Raw genomic sequence first — 23925 nt, 5'->3', positions numbered from 1 at the left:
TATTAGCTGTGTGACTCCTCTATCTTGACTAGAGTGAGGGTCCCTACTTGGACCGGGTGCAAACCACTGCCGACTAGTGACCCCATTTCTAACAACCTACTTAGGAAAATCTTTCAGTGATTACCGTTAAGCTCCCAGAAGTTACTTACCCACGCATTAATAATCAGTCATTTGGACTATGGCAGTGCCCTAATCCTTGCTTCTAATGAATCCCTTCTATCAAAATTGCAGGTTGTCTAAAATACCGCCACCTGTATGGTAAACAACCTACCTCCATAGACCCCGTCAGCTCCCACGCTCAGAGCTCTACACTGGCTCCCTATTTGTAAGAGAGCATTATTTAAACTGCTTTGCTTGACCTACAAAGCTCTGACAGTCTCTGGCCCAAGATACCTTCAGGACAGACTTACCTGGGGCCTCCCGAACAGGAACTTAAGATACAGCAACCAACTGCTTTTATGTCTGTGGTGTATCCACACAGCCAAATATGGGGGTCGGCCTTTTCCTACCTTGGACTGTATCATTGGAAAAAGCTTCCTTTGTACTTTCGTGCATGCACTAGTTTATATGGCTTCAAGAAACACTTGAAAACTTGGTTGTAATGCTGCCTTTAAAAACCACCTACCTGCTGCTCACAGCGCCGAGATATCCCCACGGGGATGAGTTGTGTGCTATATCAAGTCTCCTATAACATAACATCTCTCCCATCGCTTCTGAAAGAGAGCCTAGTGCTTGGTTGCCCGCTATGCTTTAGTGAGACCATTATTCTGTTTTGGTGAGTGACTATTATACTTTCGTTTTGGTGGAACTTTCCGTAACCCTTCTGACTTAATTAAGACCTAGAAAATTATTAACAGTTGAGTTTCCAACTCAGGGCTCACACATGTAACAACTAGTGTGCTGAAGAAACAGTTCATTTATGATAGTTTTGCATCCTGAGCTATGGTGCAGTCACTGATTCACACAAAACGCAAGCTTTGACAACACTGTGTAAGAATAAGACCTTAAAAGCAGTCTTGGCCCGTGATTATTTGTCACAAGGTTCATTATTTGTGTGTAGACAGTATCCACAGTTCGTCTGGAGTGCAGTGCACCTCTTATTTCTTGGCTTTGTTGTTTTTATATGGATGTGGCATATTTCCTTCATTGTCTAGAACATGGGTGTGATTCTGGAAAATTATATTTTGGGTGTTATTTTGTGTTTTTCATGGTGCTCACATTTCTGGCAGCTAAGGAGGAAATTACGCGCACAGGATTTCTGTCTTTCAACAATACGAGTTTGCAGAAACATGTCTTCTCATTCTAACCCAAGAAGCAAACTGTGCTGAGATGAAACTGTGTTTTTCCAGAATCTCATGCAGGGCTACTTGTTGGTACTGGGTGCAGTTCAATATGTTAATTGCATTTAGAACTATATCTCATGAGAGAACTTTAATTCGCTCACTCAGTATGACAGACACACGAGCGTCCATCTTGAGTTCCACATCACTTGCTGAAGTCTGTTTTGGCCTATCTTCAGTGTGGTCTCTAGGATGAAGACCCCCCGCCTCTCAGCGAGGTCAAGGAAGTCATTTACACAGACCGCGCAGCACTGCCCTCGGCAGTTTCACTCTCCCCAGTCGTCAGACCACACACCATCTGGAGCGGATCAGTCTTTCCTCTGACAGCCAAAAAAGCTGGAGGGTGTCCACAGTAGCGTCAGCAGCAGCAGAGACCAGGAAAGTGCTGCCGCTGCTGCAGTGCACACCAGTGGATGCAATCCTCGGGTGTTAGAAATTAGGATAGTGTGCCTTTTGTTGCGGAATGTAATAAATGTTCGTACTCAGTCCTCAGTGTCAATCGGAATGAATCTGCCTAGTGTTTCCAACAGCACTGTCACATTGAAATTGATGCTATTTGAATCTATGGAAATACCTATGTCCCACCATTGTTTATGATGTAGTGCACGCTTGACGCCCCTTAGATTTTGACTGTAGGCCACGGCTTTTTAGCCATCCCTACTGTATACCAAGTCTAGATTTGATTCGTAGACCTTTTTTCCCCCAAAGGCGGCCAAAAAGCCATAGCCTGCCGCCTGATTCCTAGAGCTGTTATCTTTTTGTCTAAGGCTAATCGCAGCGCTTGTCTTCCATTTATCCTGTCAGTGAATCCCCCTGAGCCCGCGCTCGCGCGCTGCCTGTCCTTCAAAAACACAAACAGGCCGCCCGGCTCTCAGGCTCAGCTGAGGGGACAAGACTTCAGGGCAGCGGGTCTCAGCAGCTTCAGCCTGGAGCCAGCAGGGGCACGCTCAGAACATCCGCTGTCCTCTGCAGACGCTTGTCCCCCCACTCCCTTTATATCCTGCTATTTCACTCCTTTTCACACTCTCCCTTTTTGTTTCTCACTTTCCCGCGTTCCTTTCTGGTTTTCTCGCTGTCCCTTTTTCTCTTCCTCACGTTCTGTTCATTGTACCCCCTTTTCTTTTTTCCTCTGCCCCGCCCCCTTTCTCTCTCCCTCTTTATTCTCTATATCTCTCTGTCCTTCCCCCTCCCCTCACTCAGCAGGTGGCATGCACTCCCTCAGTCCCAGACTCCTGAGTGCAGGGAGTGCGCAGCAGCACTGTGCAGTGTCAAGTAGATCCGCACCGAGTATGCATAAAAGTTCCACTTGAAACAGCAGCATAAGAGTTATTAGGCATATTGTTTTTTTTTCTGTTTTAAGCTACACTTTTGAGACGCGAAATAATTAGTAACTAAAATAAAAGTACAAAGTATGCTTTTAAATTCGAGTAATCTAATTACTTGTGCACAGTCTTGAGAAATGTTAAAAAAAAAAAAAAAAAGTTGCCTGCGTGATACCTAATTAGACTATTTGGAACAAACAGACCGGAGAATGGTTCGCAGCAGCGGCGCAGGAGGTATCTTTATCAGAAAAACGACTGAGGCGAGCAGGTGACGAGTTTCTGTCAGCTTGAACCAGCGGGGAATGAAGTTTAATGTTCTAATTTCTCTGGAATAAGCGACGGCCCAAGTGAGAAAGGGGCAGAAACACTGCCCTACCCGCGAACAGGAATGTAGTGGAAGGGCAGAGCAGGGTAAGCCTAGAGGGGTTAGTGAGGACCTTGGGCAGGCGCGGAAAGTCCTGTACATGTGGGAAAAGCAAATAAGCACAATGATGCAGGGAACAGACATTAGTAAATGAGACAAGCAATCGGAGGGCCACGAGCACTGCTTACTTGCTGTCCGTAGAGATGTAGGTGGTAAAGTGATGCTTTTGGGGTCACATTACAGCCTAAATAGATTCAACTCAATTATCCTAATGCGTTTTAGGGATTGCGCGATTAGAGATATCAGAACCAACTAGAGTAACAAGAGATTTACCAGCCAGTTTGACGTTTTATGTAATACATGCCTCACCCCTGCTGTCGGAGTACTGACTGGTACCACTGCACTGCACAGGTACTTTGTTTATGACTTGAGTTTTGTGAGGTTACGCATGAGTATAGTGTGCAACCTTCTCTCATTAACGTCGCCATTTAATTCTCGTGATATTGTTTGGATAACACGCTCCATTGTCATTTCACCTGATCTGAGTCCAGTTTCATGTTCAAACGAATTCCTGTGATTTCATAAGGTCAAAGGTCACGTGATCTCGTTTAGTTATGCTAAAACTAGTTTTGGGGATAATTTAAACCTCCTACCTCTTTTTGGTTTTATAGAATGTTTGTAGCTATGTATAATGTTGCATCTTGTACATTACATTTTATGTAGTGCACATAGAGGTCCTAGAAGCAGCATAGTGCTTTATAAAAACATTTCCTTAAAGCAGCATCTCAAACCCAAGATGTTAGGCACATTGTGCCTGTGGGTCAGAGAGTCTGGTTGAACACGTGGAAGACAAAGAAGGAAGCCAACGATTGACAAACGTGTTGCAGACTTGGTGCTGTTTTCCAAGTATGTTAAGCTTTATGATTGGCATGTGATTAAGTAGCTGGTGGGGTGTGCTAACAGTCAGTGTCAGTCCATTCATGTCTTTCTTTGTGTCATCATGTTTCTGTAGTAGATTATCAATAATACATTCAAGCTAGACGTGCTATTTGCAGGGCCGATCTGTGATTTGGGGACCAGGATGTAAAAACGTTGTTATTGGTCCACCTACATATCCTCATTTTTTGTACCTATACTGATTATACTGGTTATCTGGTCTTTGGTTAGTTACTTACATTTATTAATAAAATAACATGTTTGCTAATAAAGCAGCAGGAGGAAGGCTGATGACCCTTCATACGGCACAAGAGCTATGTGGGACCTTGTCTTGCTTTCGAGTAAGAGATGGTCTGCAACAGTCGGGGACGCCACACGCGCCTGATTCTCTGTCCTGGGGAGAGGTGCAAGAGGTTTTGTCGAATGATAACTAAAAACCGCTTTAATGGTATAGGCTGCATTTGCGCTTGCAAAGGGTAGGACCAGAGCGTGACAGGCAGAGGTTTGGCCAGACTATCAAAAGTGAGGGTACAAGTTTCCACGTAAATGGTTATATGTTTTATCAAAGGGCTGTTGATGGCCACTTGCAATACTATGTATGTTATGTAATAAAGTGTCTTACATTCATATAGTATACACATTGAACCGTGACCCGTGATGATATAAATTTGGTCCCACCCTCAAATCTGACCTATTCTTGTGAGATGTAGGCAAAAATACAGAATATATTTCTGTGACATTTCAGGAAAAAAATCTGACAAGTTTCACACTCTTTTCGGGCCAGTTCATCAGGCAGAGAGAGGTCAGTCCTCCAATAATAAATAGATTTCTTTGAGTGCAGAAACTGACAATCTATGACTTTTGCTGTAGGATTTATATTGGTCACCAAAGAAGAGGTCTCACAAATTGATATTTCATAGACTGTATGTTGAAATCACTTGCTTGTAGTACTTGTGACTGGCACTTTTCATGACTCCTAACCTATAACACTCAGTTGGGTAACATTACAAGGTCCACCTTTCCACTGACCTGTTTTAATGACAGTGAATGAATGAATGAATATGACATACATAAAGCGCACAGCTGTTTTACAGACGCCCTGGCAGTACTAGCTGGATAACAAAAGTGATTGATGAGGAAGGCTGTTGACATGATTGAAACAGCCACATTTTCATTTTTTTTTTTTTTAAATAAGAATTCGTTAGGGGAGGTATGCATGTTAAATGGGAGTAAATTTAGGGGCCAAAAAAGAAAAGTAGCAGCTCCTCATGAGAGCACAGCTAACACTGCGTACCATGAGTAACAGCCGATTAGAAGATCTAAGATCCAGAAGGATGGTAGGCCTAAATTCTGTTTCTCATATAAACGGCCCTTTGTTATGAAATGCCCTAAAAGTAAGCAGAAGTCATTTAAAAAGGATGTGTTGACGTACAGGAAGCCAGTGTGAGGACTAAGTGTCCTCAGATACATTTATATCTGGGTATGTTCAGCAAAAGCCATGCAGTAGAAATAAGTCACGTTTTTGAGCACTTAATGGAAAAACGAAACGCTGCCATTGCCATGTTCTATAAGCTTTCCTATGCAGCCATTTGGAAGCAGTGTGGCCTTCCACCTTCTGATATATTTTAAATACATAAGGGTTTTGTCAGCTTGTTATATCCCTGTATAGCGCCATGGATGACTTTGGTCACCGTTGGAGAGATGGCCCAATCAAAGGTTAGAGTTGAAGGTCATTATGATAGGTGTGCTGCTTTGCTTCTGTGTTCCTCCCACTGGGGCTCCAACTGTGTCACAACCTTGCCTGTCAGCTGTCACCACGCTCTTGTGACCCAGCAGAATACATATCAGTCTGTATTCCCCGCTGACTTGTTTCTGTGTGAGAAAGTCAAAGTAAACATTTTACACTTCAGCAAAGTTCATGAAACATTGAAAGTTTGAAAATATAGTTTTCTGTGTTTCACTAAGGACATGGTGTTTAATTTTGTCATTAAAATAAACAGCTCACATTAACTAGGAGAGATTCTGGTACAGTGTAGTATTAAATAACAATTATATCAGTTCATTAGATTCTTAATAAAAATGACTGTGTTTAGATAGCTTTTCACACTGCAATTCTGCCATTTGTAGGCTCTATAAATAACTGTTAATCAATTCTGTTACAAGATTATAGTCTCAATTATGACAAGTCATCTTTCTTTATACATTTCTAGCAGCAAAAATAAAAATGTACCTAACGTGGATAAAGAAAAAAAATCTAACAATGCATGTGAACTGTGGTCAGCATTCTAGTGTCCAGGTGAACTCCAAGTCAAGCTACCAACCAGTGGCCATCTGTCATTATAGCCATCTGTGCTGAGCAGCAAACATTCTCCTTTTGAGGTCGCAGCTTACCAGACAGCTCAGTTGTCTCGTTTGCTAAAGACATCTTGGGGACATTCAGAAAGCTGACCTAGGAATACATTCTGCCAATTGCTTGACATTGGCTTTGTGGTTTGTAAATCACATTGTTTTGCTTTCCATTTGCTGGCTTTACTTGTTTTAGCCTGTCCAGCTTGAGTTTGTACATTCCCTTGCCCAAACCTTTTTTACACATTCTTTCCAAGTGCTCCCTTTCTGTAAACAGGCCTGTAAATCTTATTCCTGTCTTATCACATTTGCTTTGCATTCAGAGACTGAAGCCAAATATCAGGCAATGTCTTCTGAGGGCTCTTGTTTACTTTTATTTCTCCAACTTCAAAGTGAGAGGATTTATGTGACAATCTTGCTAAATACTGGGGTTAGAAGAGGGCTTTTTTCTAGCACATGAAAACATTTAACTTAACTGTGTAAGTATTTCAGAATATATCAGAATTAGGAACACAAATGAAACACATTTTATGTTATTTCTGGAGTGTGTTGGAAACAAATACTTTGATTTGATCAAAATAAATAATTACAATAAGTGATGCAATTTCCACACATGTTTGTCTGTGCACTGTATGGTTTGATTAGTAAAACTGTATGTCTGTGCAAATGTAATTGTCACTTCAATTGAAAATGTGTTGTCTGTAGCAGCAGTGTGCTACCACACCATGAGGACTCCATTCTAAACCACTCCACTCTACTCTGCACCACTCCGCATCACTGCACTCTAATCTGCACCACTCCTCTTTACCCCACGCCACTGCAATCTGCACCACTGCACGCTACTCATCTCTACTCTACCCTGTAGCACTCTACTATATGCTAATTCACTCTTTGCCACTCTGTACTGCACTCTACACCACTCCAGTGTAAGGCACACAAATCTTGCCTGCACAACTTTACTCCACTCTACCCCACGCCACTCTGCAACACTGCACTCTATGTCAATGCACCTTACTCTGTAACACTTAACTCTATTCCTCAGCACACCATGCCAATCCACTGTACACCACTCTACTCTGCACCACTGCACTCTACACCACTTTACTGTACTACATTACCCTCTGTCACTCTCCACAACTGCACTCTACTCTGCAACACTCAACTCTATTGTGTGTCACTCTATGCCACTTTATTGTATGCCGTTGATCTCTGTCACTGCACTCTATGCCACTGCACTTGCTGCCACTATACTCTGCACATAAGAGCTAACATTATTGACAAATTACATGAGTTAGAAGAATAGCAGTGGAAGACAGGTATGAGGCTGACTTTTCGGACTGTCCGTAAGTAGCGGACATTTGGTCACCGTAATCACGATTAGGGGTTTTAGGAGCACAAGAAATCCATTAGGTTAAGATCATGTATGCTTTAAGAAGTTATAAGACTGTTTTCCTATGCAGTAGTGTTTCTGTCTTCTGGTGGTTTCGGCTCAAGAACGTGTGCATCCTAATGTGTAAGAAGGGAATCGCATGAGTACCCTATTGGACAAAAATATGGAGCAGGATAAAAATCACATTATGGACCATCTAGACAGTGTAATTGACAGTCCTGAACAGGAGATGTCTTCTCAAGAGCTTCAGCCTCATCTTTTTAAAATGCACGATTTTGGATGGAAATGATGTGTTGGTTGGTTTGGAACTTGCAGCTGCTATTTCACTTGTGCATAAAGAGGAAGGCGGTTAACATTCAGAGATGATAAAAGAAGAAGAAATTATTAGTCTGGTAGATGGCGTCTTGAGTGATGACGATGAGAACAATGATGGATATATTGACTGCGCTGAATTTGCGAAATCAATGGAATGAATGTCCTTGGGTTTCCCGGAGTTGTATACAACTGCTGCATAAAATAATGTGATTTACGACTTCGAATAGTACTTGTATGTTGTAGGATTTTATTATACAGATGTGTTGAACACATCTGCAGCTCGTGTTTACAGGTGGAGAGTACTTGTGTTGTCATAGAAGAAGCAGTGCGAGAATTAACCTCTTTCTTCGTGTCTGCCTTGAATAATTTCCTAAAAGGTTCATTATTCTGCCTACTGGGTTGTCTTTGACGTTCTCATTATCGTATTGTATTAAAATGTATGTTTTTGAAAGGGTGGCCATGTTTCTGTAAGCATTTAAACTTCCCTCTGATTGAAATATCAGGTGCAATGGAGGCTGGGTGGAGGCAGATGATTAGTGTAGTTTCGCTGTTCATACTGGGCTGGCCAATGCGATGCTGTGAAATAAACCCATCTATGACACTGGTGCTGCAGTATTTTAAACCCAACAGATTAGATTCAGACACGACAAGGGAGATTCGTATTTATATTTAAGCACGTTAAACAAGACAGTATTAGACTAATAGAAACACATTAGTTCACCTTTTCTTCTTATGCCAGAGTAGATTGCAGTCTGCACTTGATTGGAACAAGTGTGCCACTACATTTGTTTATTTGTTCAATAGTTCCATGAATATTGATTTCAAGGAGCAACTAATAAACATGATTAATTATATCTAAGTAGCCCTCCGCAACTTTAAATTACAAGGAAAGTCTGCACAAGCCACACTTGAATTTCTCCTGGGAGAGTTTAAACTCTTCGTGGAAAGGCGTGCTTCATGGTAAAGCTTCAGTCAGTGCTAACTGGGCTAGGTCTGCGGTATGAAGTGGTATACTGTGTATTGTGAGTTTCTCGGTTGCCACACAGCATAAGGCAGATCTAATGTGGCTTTAAAATGAACCTTCTTTTTGGTTCTGCTTACGCTGCTTTTTTTTAATTCAATAAAGTTGGGCGACATATTTGGATTAGTGAAAGCTCAAAGATTTCTATTAAGCAGTCTTGTAGAATTGGTGAAAGTTTTGGTAACTGCAGAAGCAGGCAGGGGCTTATTAGGAATAATTATTTTGTTGTAGTCCATTTCCATCAATTATTAGTTGCTTATTCTCTTCATAGTTTGGAAAATGCAATAATTTGGACAGTGGATTAGCAGTTGGGGACAGTTTTGCAGTTAGAAGCGTTGCTTCATATTTATCATGATTGACAACTTGAAAATTCTGGTAAACTGAATTTAATTCACACTGCCATGAAATCATTGATGGGAACATATTAAGTAGTGTGATACATAATCTCAGTCGCCAGCCTTCATGCCCACTAAATGAGACTGTAGGGTGGCAGGCTCCTAAGTGACCGAGATCCTTTCCCTGGAGCATAAGGAAGATGAGTCTTGCAATTAACAGCGGAAGTAGGTGACGCTTTGGGGGATGATAAAGCACCTCTGCCATCTTGTAACAATGATTTTTTTAAATGTGTATTGTACATACATATACACTTTTAGGTGAATGACACCAAATATAATGTTTTAGTTACAACAAAATCCTACATTAAACATATTTTCAATATTCTGTCACCGCTCTCATTCCTTAATTTTGTCATTCAACACAGCCATTTCTAATGTCCTTAACCAGTGCCTACGGTATCCTTTGCTCTTCTACCAGTCGTAACTCTCTACATAGTTGGTGAAGCATGCACACCGGATATTCACGTCATGACATTGTGTCTAACTTAATGTGACATTATTTCCCACTTATGGTGCCCATTTTAATGGTGACACGCTAACCAGATTACGAACCAAAAATTATACCATTGACCACGTATTTTATGCCTTTTTGTGGAACATAATTTCGTTTTTCTGAAGTTTTTAAAGCAATTTAGTGTTTTCAAATCACCCTCTACAAAATTGTTAAAACTCCACTCAAATCGATTGTGGGCGTCATGATTTATGTCTTCATGTTTATGCCTTTGATGTTGCCATATACCTTTCCGTAAATGTTATCAAAAGCGCCTCTTAAAAATGTATGCAATTGGAAATCGTTACAACCATTTAAGATGAAATGTGTTCTCTATTAAATTACACTACAGATTATGTTTCTTGCAATACTAAAATGTTTTGCACATAATTTTAAATCAAAATCTTTAGCAGATTGAATTTTTGTTGTGAATTCCAAAAGTTCTGCATAAAACTGCACGCCAATGCACTCTACACCAGTCCACTGTACTCATTACCGCTCAAGTGTATGTCACTCTACGCGACCCCACACAGTGCCACTCCAATTCTCTGCCACTTCACTCTACAGCACGGTACTCCAATTTTTGCTATTTCACTCAACAACACTCCACTCTCCTTTACGCCACTCATTTTTTGCCACGCTGTGAACAGCAGCCACGCTGGTGTATAGCATGACTAAAACATATTGGCAAAGCAAATAGCTCCCGCGTGGGCGAGAATTATTGGCTTTGCAAATGCTTGTTGCTGTTCTAGCTAAGTATTACTTGTTTTTTTCTTCATGCTTTCAACGTGTTTAAGCTGCATATATTTTTTAATGGTGTTTAGTCTGCTTCATAATTATTTGGTTAGCTGGTTTTAATTGGTCTGATTCTTCACTAAGTGCTTCGTTTTGCCGAAGGTTGAGCGCTCTATTACCCACAGCGTGGTATTCGGCATAGGCACGGGCATGCATTTATTTCTTGCTTGTTTACACAGGCCCCAGAATGAAAGCTGCGTGGTGATACTCAATGGTGTGTGTCCAGTCAGCCAAACCAGCGATATTTCACTGCTCCTGCGCTCACCACTGGTCTGTACTGCAGCTCCCTGAGCAACACTGTTGCTTTCACAGGAGAGCAAACAAAAAAGAACAGACTTATTCTATTGGTTCAGGCTACTGACCTGATTTAGCTTTACTTGAGGTTTGCATTTATTCTTGTACTGATTTTTTTTATTCCAAAGGTGCTTGATTATTTACACATCTACCCTTGCCTACTCACCTTAGTGTGCAAATGTGGGGCACAGGTAGGAGTGGTCTTAAGAAGCTTTTGCCCCAAACGCCCTATAGTATTGGGCTCCGGCACTCTGGTTCCTCTGTAGAAAAGGACACCTGAGAAAGGCAGAATGAGCAGGAGACTTCTGGTGAGGGGCATGTAACAGTAAGGGAGATCACAGTCAGTCATGGCTTCCACGCAGGATGCAATCAGCCACTTTATGGTGGCATCTTTTAACAAGCTGATAAACTAGCTACCTCCCTGTCAAATAGAAGAGCTTCAGACCTCCCAGGGACACAGTTACCAAACCTTTAAAGATAAGGACTCCTCTTCAAGGAAAAGATGTGCTGAGGCATCTCATGCATAGGTTCAATCACCTGTTTTTCTTCCTATAAACCTAGAGGCTCACGAAATACTGCGTAAGAAGTCAAAGTTTTGTTCTTGGAATATCAGTTTCTTATATGGCAAGTGGGCAACACTGTTGCTCAGATTGATTTCTTGAACTTTGATTCTGTATTTCACTTATAACTTGTCCTGGAGATACAGATGATGAGGACCTTGGGGACCCCATCCACCACAGAATATGCCCAAGGCTAATCCTACTTCTACTGAACTACCTCTAGACTCTTTGGGGGACCCATCATTCAGTCCAGAGGCTATAATGAATATAAGTTCAGGGGAATGGGCTTCTTTTGCATCAGTATAATCATTTTGTACCCACTAGCTAAGATAACCAGTGGAAAGGAGCAATAGAAACAAGCTTCAAGCAGAACGCTGCATAAGATATCTATATCAGCCGTAGATCTGGCTATGGTTTCCTTTTCATCAAAAAAGGCTAAGGACTATAAAAAAAGAAATTACAAAATGCTTTATCAATGCAGAGATAATCTGGTAGGCATACTGAGTACCCTAACAGAAATTATGAAGTCAACTGAGGACGCATATTTTATTGGAGCGCCTGTGAATCTTCTTGTTCTAAGGTGGTGGAGTTAATGAGTGATCTACCGGTTATGCAATGCAAATGCAGCTATTCAGCTGAAAGGAGAAAGGTTATATCCATGAGGATGGATCTCAAGTTAGCCAATATGGAAGAGACAGAATTGGGCCCTGAGGTGGAAGGACACCTTTTTAGTAATCACTTTGATAAAGATATTTAAGCATATGTTCAAACCTTTACATTGCTTGATAACGCTCAACAGAACTTGAAAAAGGCTTTTGCCTCTTGTGTTTTCTAATAAGAGTGGATCGAAGAAGAGCTCACTCTGCTGACATACCTAGTCTGAGTCCTTCAAACCAACAGTTTATTCTCCCACGAGCTTTCACTCTGCAAGACACAGTTATAGGCCAGATTATGCACTATATTTCCTACAAAGAGAGAATCAGTACAAAGAAAGATACCAAAGAGGCAGGGGTTGAACACATGGTAATTCAGGGCTGTCTCATCAATTTAAGATTTTTTCCCTGAGAAAGTTGGCTGTCAGACTTTTACTCTTTCCTTACAATTGGAAGAATCACTTCTCAGTCACTTGCTCAATGGGCTTTAAAAAGCATTCAGAGGTACAAGATAGAATTTTGCGCTCATCCAATTTAGTTACCTCCTTACCCAATGATTTTCACTGTGTTAAAGAATCAGGTAATAAAACAATAAGATCAGGATCTAGTTTACAAAAGTGCAATTCAGAAGGTTCCTATTCACATTCAGGGCTTCTTCAGCAGTTTTTGGTCCAAAAAGCAGACAAGTCTTTTCCTAGTCATAAACCTGAAATTTTTCAAAAGCTTTGTGCTACACTGACATGTCACATTTGAGGGAATTCACTGTTAAAGGGGTTTTCTTCAACCAGTGGACTGGTCAACAAAATGAGATTTAAAAGAGCTTATTTGTCCATCCCAATTTATAAATCTCAAACACTCTTTCTGCAGTTTGAATGGCATGGAAAGGAATTCCAGTTAAGATCACTACATTTTGGTCTCCCCTCAGCTATGTGGTGCTTTATCAAGATTCTGAACCCAGTATTTTTGCTGCTAAGATTGCCTAGAGTCAGGTTGGTAATATATGTAGATCAGTGATTCTTAACCTGTGATCCGAGGACCTCTCGGGGTCTGCAAGACTTAATCAGGGGATATGTGCCATGTTTACTAATTAAATAAAATTAAAGGTAATACATTGAAATTAACACAGTGTGTACAAATAACGAAGCAAAATTGAAAATCTGAACTGTTTCTATTTTTGATTGTGAATTATACAACATATTTCAATATTTGAGCATTTTTTTATGTATACTTGTTTTTTAAACACAAATTGTATTATTTTGAGGTTCAAATCACAGAAATCACTGAAGCCGGGGGTTCCCAGCATCCAATAATAACTCAGTAGGGGTCCCTGCATTTCAGTAATGATTCCTTGGGGGTCCACAGCAATCAAAATGTTAAGAACTGCTGATCTAAATGACATATTGTTAATGACCAGTTCCAGACAGTTGTTACAGGTCAAAATGCAATAGGTTATTTTACTTCTGCAAGGCCTAGATTTTGAGATAGACTAAAAGAAATCAGTTTTAATTCCTGGCCAAATAATTCAATTTCTAGGCTTCACAGTAGATTCCCAGAAGTTGGTTGTCTTTCATCCATAAAAGAAAGTCAAGTTTATAACCAGGGATATAAACTGGGTTGATCCAATATACCAGGGATATTGGATCAACCATCAATTTAAACACGCTTTTTCTTCAAAAGTTAGCAAGGATTATAGGACTGGTGCCGGCATCCAATCTAGCAACTTTAACAGCTCTTCTTCATTATCAACCATTACGGCGTTTGAAAGTTCTTTATCTTCATAGAGACTTCCTCTACTCAGGATAAATTTCTTTTTCCTTAGAGGCAAGGGAGGAGTTGGAGTGGTGGGTCTTTTGGATAAACAACCTGGAAAGTAAACTCCATTCTTGGCCGGGCCCCAGGTATTATGTTCGAATCAGATGCTGTCAAACTAGATTAAGAGGCAAGGTGCAGTCATGTTCTAAAGAAGGAAAGTGGTCTCAAGAGGAATCACAGAATTGCATTATTGTCTAGAATTGCTTGTTGGTTCCTTTGCTATAAGAAGTTTAGCTTCTTCTCGCATACATTGGTACTTTCTTCTCTGTATGGACAACACTTTGGCTGTCAGATGTATAAACAAACTGGGTGAAAGTCAGATCCAAAGGCCTTGTAGATCTAGCCAAAGAACTTTGGCACTATTGCCTAAACACATGTATTTTACTCTAAGTAGAATATTTTCCAGTGGTTTCCAACTCTCTAGTGAATTATGGGTCCAGGTTTTTGTAAAACAGCAGCAACTGTCCCCTATAACTCAAAATTATTTTTTAAAAGAAATCTTCTCCTTCAGGTTTAACCTGATGTAGATCTGTTTGCATCATGCCTCAATTACAAACGTTCACACTTCTTCTGCTGCAAACAGGAGCCAGAACGGGAGGCTGTAAACACTCCCTGCAGTGCTGGGACTCAATTCCAACATATGCTTTTCTGCCATTAACAGTGATACTCTGAACACTTTTCAGTGTCAGGAGGGACTTGGCCTCTCTAGTACTGATAACTCCCATTTGGCTTTCTCGAGTATGCTTCCCTCAACTTCTAGCGCTCTCTGTAAACATTCCAAGGATCTTACCCTGCTTTCCCCTTTTGCTCATAGATCATCGGGACATCCTCATGAACTGATTCTCCAATGCCATCTACATGTTATGGTATGGAAGAATTCAGTGCAGCCTGGCAATTCCCAGGGCTTTCGTCAGATGCAATGTCAATTATCTATGATTCCTGAAATCCCTCCACTCAGTTCAGTTATAAACATGCCTGGAAACCTAGGTTAGCTGGTGTGTGGAAGAGGAGATCCCATACGTGTACCTCCTGTGGAAGTGGTAAAGGTTTTGGCATTACTCTTTGTCCCAGGGAAGGGTATAGAACAGTTAATTCATATAGGTCAGCTATTTCTGCAGGTGATATCCAGATCAAAGGGGAGCTAGTGGGAGAAGGCTTCCTAGTTCGTAGGGCATTAAGATAAATGTACCTTAAAATTCCACTGAAAGCAAAATACTCAAATCTATTTCTTTTCAAGTCTAAGCTAGTTTTAGAATTGTTACTGTCTTGGCCAAGAAATAAATTCATTTCGTTAAAACAACTATCAGCTAAACTAGTAGTACTTCTTTGCTTGTTGTCATTTAAAAGGGTTTTGGATGTAAGAGCCTTGGATGTGGAATAAAGCTTATTTTCTCCTGAGGGGGTCACTTTCTACATTACTCTATGGACTAAAACACACTCACTCATCTTCATTGTTCTATCCAGTTTTTTCTGAGTGCAAAAAGGTTATGTGCTGCTTGATTACAATGTTATGGAACCCAAATGTCTGCTTTTCGTCCTTCTCATACCTCACAGTTGCTAATATCCTCTGCAAAACCACATTAAATTGTTTCCCCTTCTACTTTAGCTAGATGGGCCATGACTGAAGCAGACATTGACATTTCTAATTTTGGCACCCTTTCTACCAGGGGGGCTGTGTCGTCCAAAGCATTTATTTCTGCTGCTTGCTTGGAAGACGTTCTTAAAGCTGTAGATTGGACAACAAAATCTACTTTAAAATCTTTCTGTTTTAAACTAATTGCTCATGATTTCTGCATTGTAATTGCATAGCTTTAAACTTGTCATAATTGAGCCTTCGGTTTTGTAACAGACTGCAAATCTTCTCCACTGAAGTGACAGGAGGACAGATTATATTAAAGCCAAGGAGGTTAAGATAATACTCCAACTTCTTTCCTGTTATTACGATTATCTTTTTCAATTTAAATACAGTACAGTTTTGCACTAGAGAGGAGGGTCTAACGGTGATCAGCCCTGCATTTTCTATTTTCAAAGTTTGACTTTCTGATGGATACAACTACCTGTGGATTCCTCACCTGATGAATACTCCCATGGCGCCAGCATTTGACGGAAATCTTCTTACTAGTCTCTGCACGTCGACGAGGACGTCACTCTAGCCCACGCGACGCCGTCTGACGTCATACAGGCAATAAGAAGTCCTCGCCGACGTGCCGATGACAGTTCCCTTTTTTCCGTGCATTCGAAACGGTTATCTTCGAGGGAGTTACTGTTACCTTCGTGGTTACAGTGTATTGTCTGCTGCGTAGTCTTCTCTGCGGTAACAATGTCTCAGAGGAAGTCGGGTTTCAAGCCCTGTCGAGAGTGTGGGGGCAAGATGTCAGTTACAGATCCTCACTCCGACTGTCTATGGTGTTTGAGCTCCGACCACGACGTCTCGACTTGCGATTCATGTCAACACATGAATCCGAAGGCCCTCAAAGAGCGCGAGGCCAAGTTATTCATGGCAAAGTCAAAGAAGAAGGAGAAACATCATAAGAAGTCTTCTTCGCCAAGGTCTCACCGGCGTCATCGAGACTCCCGGCGCCGTAGAGACTCACGACGTCACTCCAGCAAGGAGTCTCGTTCGAGGTCACCTTCGGCTCGGCGTCGGAGGACTTGGGAGGTCAGCCCCACGGTCACGCCGCATCCATCGACGCCGTTGCCCTCTCCGGCGTCACCGACTTCACCTGGTCAGGCGTCAGTGATTGAGGTGGTGCAGCCTCTTGTGTTTTCTCCGGCGTCGCAGACGTCGAGGCCGGCGTCGGGGTCGCCCTCGATCCAGGCACCCCAGTATCCGGCTTTTCCCACTCCTGGAGCCGATAGTACCGCGTTTCTTAATGCGATGTATACCATCTTTCAGCAGATGGCTCCAGGAGCTGCTCCGGCTGGTCCTTCGGGGCCCTTGGCCTTTTCGTTGGGTGATCCTGCGCCTCTTCGGCCGGCACCCTTTATGCCCTTTCTCCCTTTTGGGAATGTGGGCTCGGCGCCGGTGCCGGCGTCGGTGGCCGCTCCGGTGGCTTCGGATGTTTCGGCCCCGGAGGTTGCCCCTCCGTCGAAGTCAGGATTTTGCCCTGTGACTCCGGTTGGTCCATCGGCTCCAAGACCTCGTCCTCCGGCTCCTGCCTCGGCGCCGAAGCTGCCTGTGGCGCCGGACGCGGCGTCAGATGCTTCTGGAGATCGGCGCCGTTCTTCGACGTCGGCGGAGGCCATGTCGACTCCGCGTATCGAGGAGAGACTTCATTCGAGGAGGCGTGCTCTCCGTCTTTTAGAAGAGCAAGAGTACCAGCGAGTCCTAGAGGAGGGAGAGATTGAGGACTCTGGAGACGGACTGCATGGTCTGGATACAGCCAGTGGGCTGGACACTTCCCCTGAGTGGGACCTTTCATCTCCAGGGGAATATACGGAGGAGGCGGCTTCCTTTCATGCTGTGGTGAGGAAGGCAGCGAGCTTTTTGGACCTGCCTTTGCCGGTGGCAGAGGCAAAGCAGAATTTGCTGACAGAGGTATTGCATCCGGCCTCTGCTGCAGCTGAGCCTCTCTTGCCATTTAATGAGGCTTTGCTGGATCCGGTGTTGGAGGTGTGGAAGAAGCCGGTGTCTTCCTCGGCCGTTCATAGGGCTGTGGCCAGGAGGTATCGAGCTGCACCATCTGACCCTGGCTTTCTCTCTAGACACCCTACGCCGGAGAGCTTGGTGGTGCAAGCCTCCTGTTCCTCAAAGTCAGCGCCTGGTTCCTTCCCGACGGTGCCTGGAGACAGAGACTCCAAGAAACTGGATGCGCAGTCCAAGAAAATATTTTCGTCATGCAGTTTGGCGTTGAAGGCCACCAACGCCACGTGCATTCTGGGGAGGTACATCCATGCGCTGATGGATGATATTTCGTCTTCATTCACGGAGCTTCCCCAGGGTCTTTTGGATGTGGTCTCGGACGCCCAGGCTGCCGCGACCCAGATTATCCAGTCTGGGCTGGACACGACCGACTCGGTGGCCAGGGCGATGGGCACGGCTGTGGTGGCAAGAAGACAGGCCTGGCTCCGAAACTCAGGGTTCTCTGCGGATGTGCAGTCGACCCTGCTGGACCTCCCGTTTGATGGGGACAGACTGTTTGGAGCCAAGGCAGATTCAGCCTTGGAACGATTTAAGGAGAGCAGAGCCACAGCCAAATCGTTAGGACTGCAAGCTCCTTCTTCCTCTGCCTCTTCTAGAATTTTCAGGAGGTTTCGGGGATTTGGGCGTGGCTCTTATTCCTCTTCCTTTCGGGGGAGGTTCCAGCAACCCGCCTCTTCCCTCCCCTATAGGTCATTTAGAGGGAGGGGGAGGGGTGGGGTCCGTACCAGAGGAGCCTCTCAACAGCACTCTGCCTCTTCCTCGTCCTCTGGAGGGGTGCAGCAGGGGAAGCAGCCTTAGGCTTCCACCGTTTCCCACTCACTCCTCTCCTGTAGGGGGAAGATTACAGCGTTTTCTCCACAAGTGGAAGTCTATCACAACGGACACTTGGGTTCTCGGCATTGTGGGAAAAGGCTACGCCCTTCCCTTTCGGGAGTTCCCGCCCCTCATCCCGCCCCGCCCATCTTATTGTTCAGAAGAACACCTCCTGTTGCTAGAACAGGAGGTTCAAGTCCTCCTTTCAAAGGGCGCGGTAGAGTTGGTCCCAGAGCAGGAAAAGGGTCGAGGTTGTTACTCAAGATACTTCCTGATTCCCAAAAAGGATGGTCAGTTGAGACCAATCCTGGATCTGAGGATCTTGAATTGGTTCCTCAAACAGGAAAAGTTCAAGATGCTGACCCTAGCACAGGTGCTTTTGGCGTTGAACAAGGAAGATTGGATGGTGTCTGTCGACTTGCAGGATGCTTACTTTCATGTCCCGATACTCAAGTCGCACAGGAAGTATCTCCGGTTTGTGGTAGGGTCGCAGCACTATCAGTTTGCGGTCCTCCCGTTTGGTCTTACTTCAGCACCTCGAGTCTTCACAAAGGTGATGTCAGTGGTTGCGGCGGAGCTCAGAAGGAAGGGGATAGCAGTATTCCCTTACTTGGACGACTGGTTGATCAAAGCCAAGTCCCCGGAGCTTGTGTCGCATCATCTGCAGTCAACAACCCAGTTGTTGTTCGACCTGGGCTTTTCGGTGAACGTGCCCAAATCTCACCTGGAGCCCTCTCAGCGCCTCCTGTTCATAGGGGCAGTACTGGATACAACATTGAGTCGAGCCTTTCCTCCGCCTCAGCGGATTCAAGATATTCAGGAATTGGTTCCAATGTTTCGAAATGGAGCGGTAGTTCCAGTCCTCAAGGTCCTTCGTCTGCTCGGTCTGTTCGCCTCCTGCATTCTGTTGGTCACGCATGCTCGCTGGCACATGAGGGCTCTTCAGTGGTGCCTCCGAAGGCAGTGGTCTCAACACAAGGGAGATTTAGAAGGTACTGTCAAGATCTCCAGAGATGCTGCTGTGGAATTGAAGTGGTGGATTGCGGGCAACAATCTTTCACAGGGGAAGCCGTTCGCGCAGTCGCCACCAGTGGCCACGGTAATAACGGATGCCTCCACCCTAGGATGGGGAGCTCATCTGGGGGATCTGGAGATCAAAGGGCTTTGGTCTCCAGAGGAACAGGTGTTTCATATCAATCTGTTGGAGTTACGGGCTGTACGTTTGGCTCTCAAGGCCTTCCTCCCATCCCTTCGTGGTCAGTCGGTACAGGTCCTGACGGACAATACTACCACGATGTGGTACATAAACAAACAGGGAGGAGTAGGGTCGTACCTTCTCTGCAGAGAAGCTCTTCGGCTATGGTCCTGGGCAAAGGACCATCAGATTTGCTTGGTGGCAAATCATCTGGCCGGGGTCTTGAATGTACGTGCGGACAGTCTCAGTCGCCAATTCTCGGCAGACCACGAGTGGCGTCTCCATCCAGATCAAGTCTGTTTAATCTTCCAGATGTGGGGGTTTCCTCGGATAGATCTGTTTGCCACTCGGGAGAACGCGCATTGCCCGTTATTCTGCAGCCTCCAGTATCCGATGCAGGGAGCGTTGGGGGACGCGTTTCAGATAACCTGGTGCGACCAGTTGCTTTACGCGTTTCCCCCCATACCCTTGATTCCTCGAGTGTTGAGGAAAATTCGCCAAGACCGGGCCCAAGTCATCTTAATAGCTCCGGATTGGCCAAGGAGGGTATGGTACTCCGACCTTCTCCAACTCTCACTGTGCCCTCCGCTCCGTCTCCCTCTCAGGGCAGACCTCCTCTCGCAGTCGCAGGGGCAGGTTTTACACCCCAACCTCCAGAGTCTGCACCTACATGCTTGGAGATTGAACGGGGCAACCTGAGTTCCTTCTCTCTCCCGCCTGATGTAGTGGATGTTATCTTAGCGGCCAGGCGACACTCCACTAAATCTATCTACGCTAATAGGTGGTCTAAATTTGTTATGTGGTGTGGAGAGAGACAGATTGATCCCTTACATGCTCATCTGTCACATGTTTTGTCTTTTGCACTGTCTCTAGCGCAGAAAGGTTGTGCAGTAGCTACCGTTAAGGGTTATTTGTCGGCCTTGTCAGCCTTCATTTGTCTTCCAGACCAACCATCGTTATTTAAATCCCCTATTGTTCTCAGATTCTTGAAAGGTCTTCTGAATCAATATCCTCCAAAACCATTCGTTATGCCTCAATGGGATTTGTCCTTGGTCCTGACTTTCCTTATGGGGTCCCCTTTTGAGCCTATGCATTCTTGCCCCTTAAGATATTTGGTTATTAAAACAGTATTCCTGGTAGCTATAACATCTGCAAGGAGAGTGAGTGAGTTGCAGGCCTTATCGGTTAAACCCCCTTATATAACGTTTTATGGGGATAAGGTGGTGTTGAGGACCAAGGCTGCTTTCCTTCCGAAGGTTGTTTCACCCTTCCATTTGGCTCAGACAATCACTTTGTCCACGTTTTATCCTCCGCCTCATCCTTCAAAGGAGGAAGAAAGACTACATCGCCTGGACCCAAAAAGGGCGTTGAGCTTCTATATCGACAGAATGAAGGATATCAGGCTGGAGGATCAGCTGTTTGTCGGATACGTGGGCAAGAGGAGAGGAAAGGCAGTCCACAAGAGAACACTCTCCAGGTGGGTTGTTCTTTGCATTAAAATCTGTTACTCTTTGGCAAAGAAGGATCCGCCTGAGGGCATTAGAGCTCACTCCACCAGAGCTAAGTCGGCCTCTTCGGCCTTGGCCAGGGGTGTTCCTGTGGTTGACATCTGCAAGGCCGCAACTTGGTCGTCCCTTCACACTTTTGTGAAACATTACTGTTTGGACTCTGAGGTCAGAAGGGACGGTCATTTTGCACGGTCAGTGCTGCAGGATTTCTTGGTTTGACCATTTAGGCACCCACCGCCGGGCGTGGTACTGCTTTGGGACTCTATTCATCAGGTGAGGAATCCACAGGTAGTTGTATCCATCAGAAGAACGAGTTACTTACCTTCGGTAACGACTTTTCTGGTGGATACATTAGCTACCTGTGGATTCCTCACGGTCCCACCCGCCTCCCCGTTGCCTTTTTGGTCTCTCCAAGCAATCCTTGAGTGTGCTCCTTTTGGTCTTCAAAGTTGCAATACATTTTGCATGTATGATATTTGTATATATGTGTATATTTATATATAAATCTATATATATATTGGGTTTATACATGATTCGTATGTATAAATATATTTATTTGTTTAAAAAAAAAAAAAAAAAAAAAAGTTATATTAAATCTACAGCTATTTTATTGCAATGTTGTGTGATTTACAATATTAAGAGATGTTGATTTGCTCTTTCATTGCATTGGGTTATTATTATTATTCTCATGCACGTAAAAAATGTTGGTACTGTCATCGGCACGTCGGCGAGGACTTCTTATTGCCTGTATGACGTCAGACGGCGTCGCGTGGGCTAGAGTGACGTCCTCGTCGACGTGCAGAGACTAGTAAGAAGATTTCCGTCAAATGCTGGCGCCATGGGAGTATTCATCAGGTGAGGAATCCACAGGTAGCTAATGTATCCACCAGAAAAGTCGTTACCGAAGGTAAGTAACTCGTTCTTTGGGTTCATAATTTCTTTCCGATTTAGACAAACTGTTGTATTTCAAGGAAGTTCTTACAAGTTTGTGGTTGCAAAGGAGAAGAGGTTTGTTGCTATGCAGAAAATGTTATAATGACAGATAACTAAAATCCAAAACTTTGCTCCTTTAGTGGGGAATATTTCCATTAGTTGGTGCTCAGTATATTGAGAATGATGGTAGGCTGAATCAGCTCTTGTTGTGATTTGAACATTGATCCTACAGATCACATTTGTCAGCAACAAATGTTGAACTCAGAGAGTCATCCTTTATAGATCACGATCCCCAAGAAAGCTTACTCAGATTTGGTGTTGCCAGACTCATGAAAACAAGGGCAACATTTCCTTTGCTTGCATTTCTGTATGAGGTATACCTAAATATTGAGTTTTATTAAATTGAAATAAGTCCCTTTGCTCCTTTGCATCAGTGGAGACAAATGTTGCAGCAATAGAATAGTTATACCTAATTTGTCTAAGTGTACTACCGGGCAAATGGGATACATTTCTCAAATTAACTCCTTAAATCCATTTGAAAATATATGTCTGGTCGTAGGAGCCACAAACACCTGGCTCAAATGCCATTATGAAAAGAAAAAAAAATGAATAATGAGTAGGTGGACGCACTCTCAATTTTCTCTTAGCGTCGTGTCTGGATTGGGCATTGCTTTGGCTTCCTCTCAATCCCACTTCGATGGATGAGATAACTTTGTCTTCTGCCTTTTCAAATCTTGTAGTGATGGCGAGCACCAAGCTCCACTCAGGACGAAGAAGTAAGTGGGAGTGTTGGAGGACCTGCCTCTCTGGTCTTTGACATAGGGTGACCAGACATCTTGGATTTGTGTGGACTGTCCCGACACATTTCTTTATCTTAAATACATGTCCCGCTTTTTGGGACAAAGGTCAGGTAGCTGTAATGGTGAGGAGAATTGAAATATATATTCACTGAAAAGAAAACAAGGGTTACAGGGACGTTCTAGTTAGGTTGACGTTTTACCCATACAAAATGATAGAAATTAAGCAGTTATAGTTATACTTACGTTAAGAAACTATAACTTGCTGCCCAAAGTTACTTTCCGGCCCGAGTTATAGTTTCTTCTGATAACTATAAATGCTTAATTTCTATGGTTTTGTATGAGTAAAATGTCAATGCAACTATAATGTCCCTGTAACCTTTGTTTTTTTTTTTTCCAGTGAATTTCTGTGTTTTTTAAACACACATATTAATATTTCTGTCAGGTTGTGGCCAGTCAAACAGGGCCTTGCTTTTACCCTGGATTCGAGGATCTACGGATCAGCCCAGAAAAGGGCAATTATTTGTCCATGATGGGTCCCTACCGCACCTCTATGTGCCCTAAAGGATCAGGATACCTGTATCCTGACCCTTTATATGTTTTTACACAGTTTTTTCCCAGTCCCCAGCCAATGTGAAAAATAAAATGGTGGCAGCAACTTTTCTGTCTGGTTGCAGCCAGCCAATTGGGTCCTTGCTTTCCTCCGGATCTGAGGAGGATCCGTGCCTCTAGACATACAAATTTCTTGTACCTTTTAATAACGCCAAAACTATTAAATGGATTTACACCAAGTAACAAAAAATGTGATCTCTGGACCAAAAGCTACCTTTCTGCCAAATTAGGTGAAATTATGTGAAGTAGTTTGGGCTGTCGTGTTCAAAATTCCTATGGGAATTAAGATGGGAAATGCACTTTTATTGACTCCCCCCTTTTTCTCGGCCCCCACTTGACTGATCACCCCGAAACTTTCCATGCGCAACAAGAATTACTGGCACACTTTTTT

The 23925-nt window shown here is 43.6% G+C and overlaps 1 protein-coding gene and 1 pseudogene across 2 annotated transcripts in view; both read left to right on the top strand.

Moving 5' to 3' along the window:
- SLC12A6 (solute carrier family 12 member 6) overlaps nucleotides 1-23925 on the top strand; it is an 830972-nt gene that overhangs the window by 113235 nt on the left and 693812 nt on the right. The window lies entirely within an intron of this gene.
- Nucleotides 7886-8171, top strand: LOC138299762 (multiple coagulation factor deficiency protein 2 homolog pseudogene; annotated as a pseudogene).

This window comes from Pleurodeles waltl, chromosome 6, assembly GCF_031143425.1.
Source record: "Pleurodeles waltl isolate 20211129_DDA chromosome 6, aPleWal1.hap1.20221129, whole genome shotgun sequence".
Classification (NCBI taxonomy): Eukaryota; Metazoa; Chordata; class Amphibia; order Caudata; family Salamandridae; genus Pleurodeles; species Pleurodeles waltl.
Note: the sequence above shows the minus strand (reverse complement) of the source record. Positions and strands in the feature narration are given on the sequence as shown.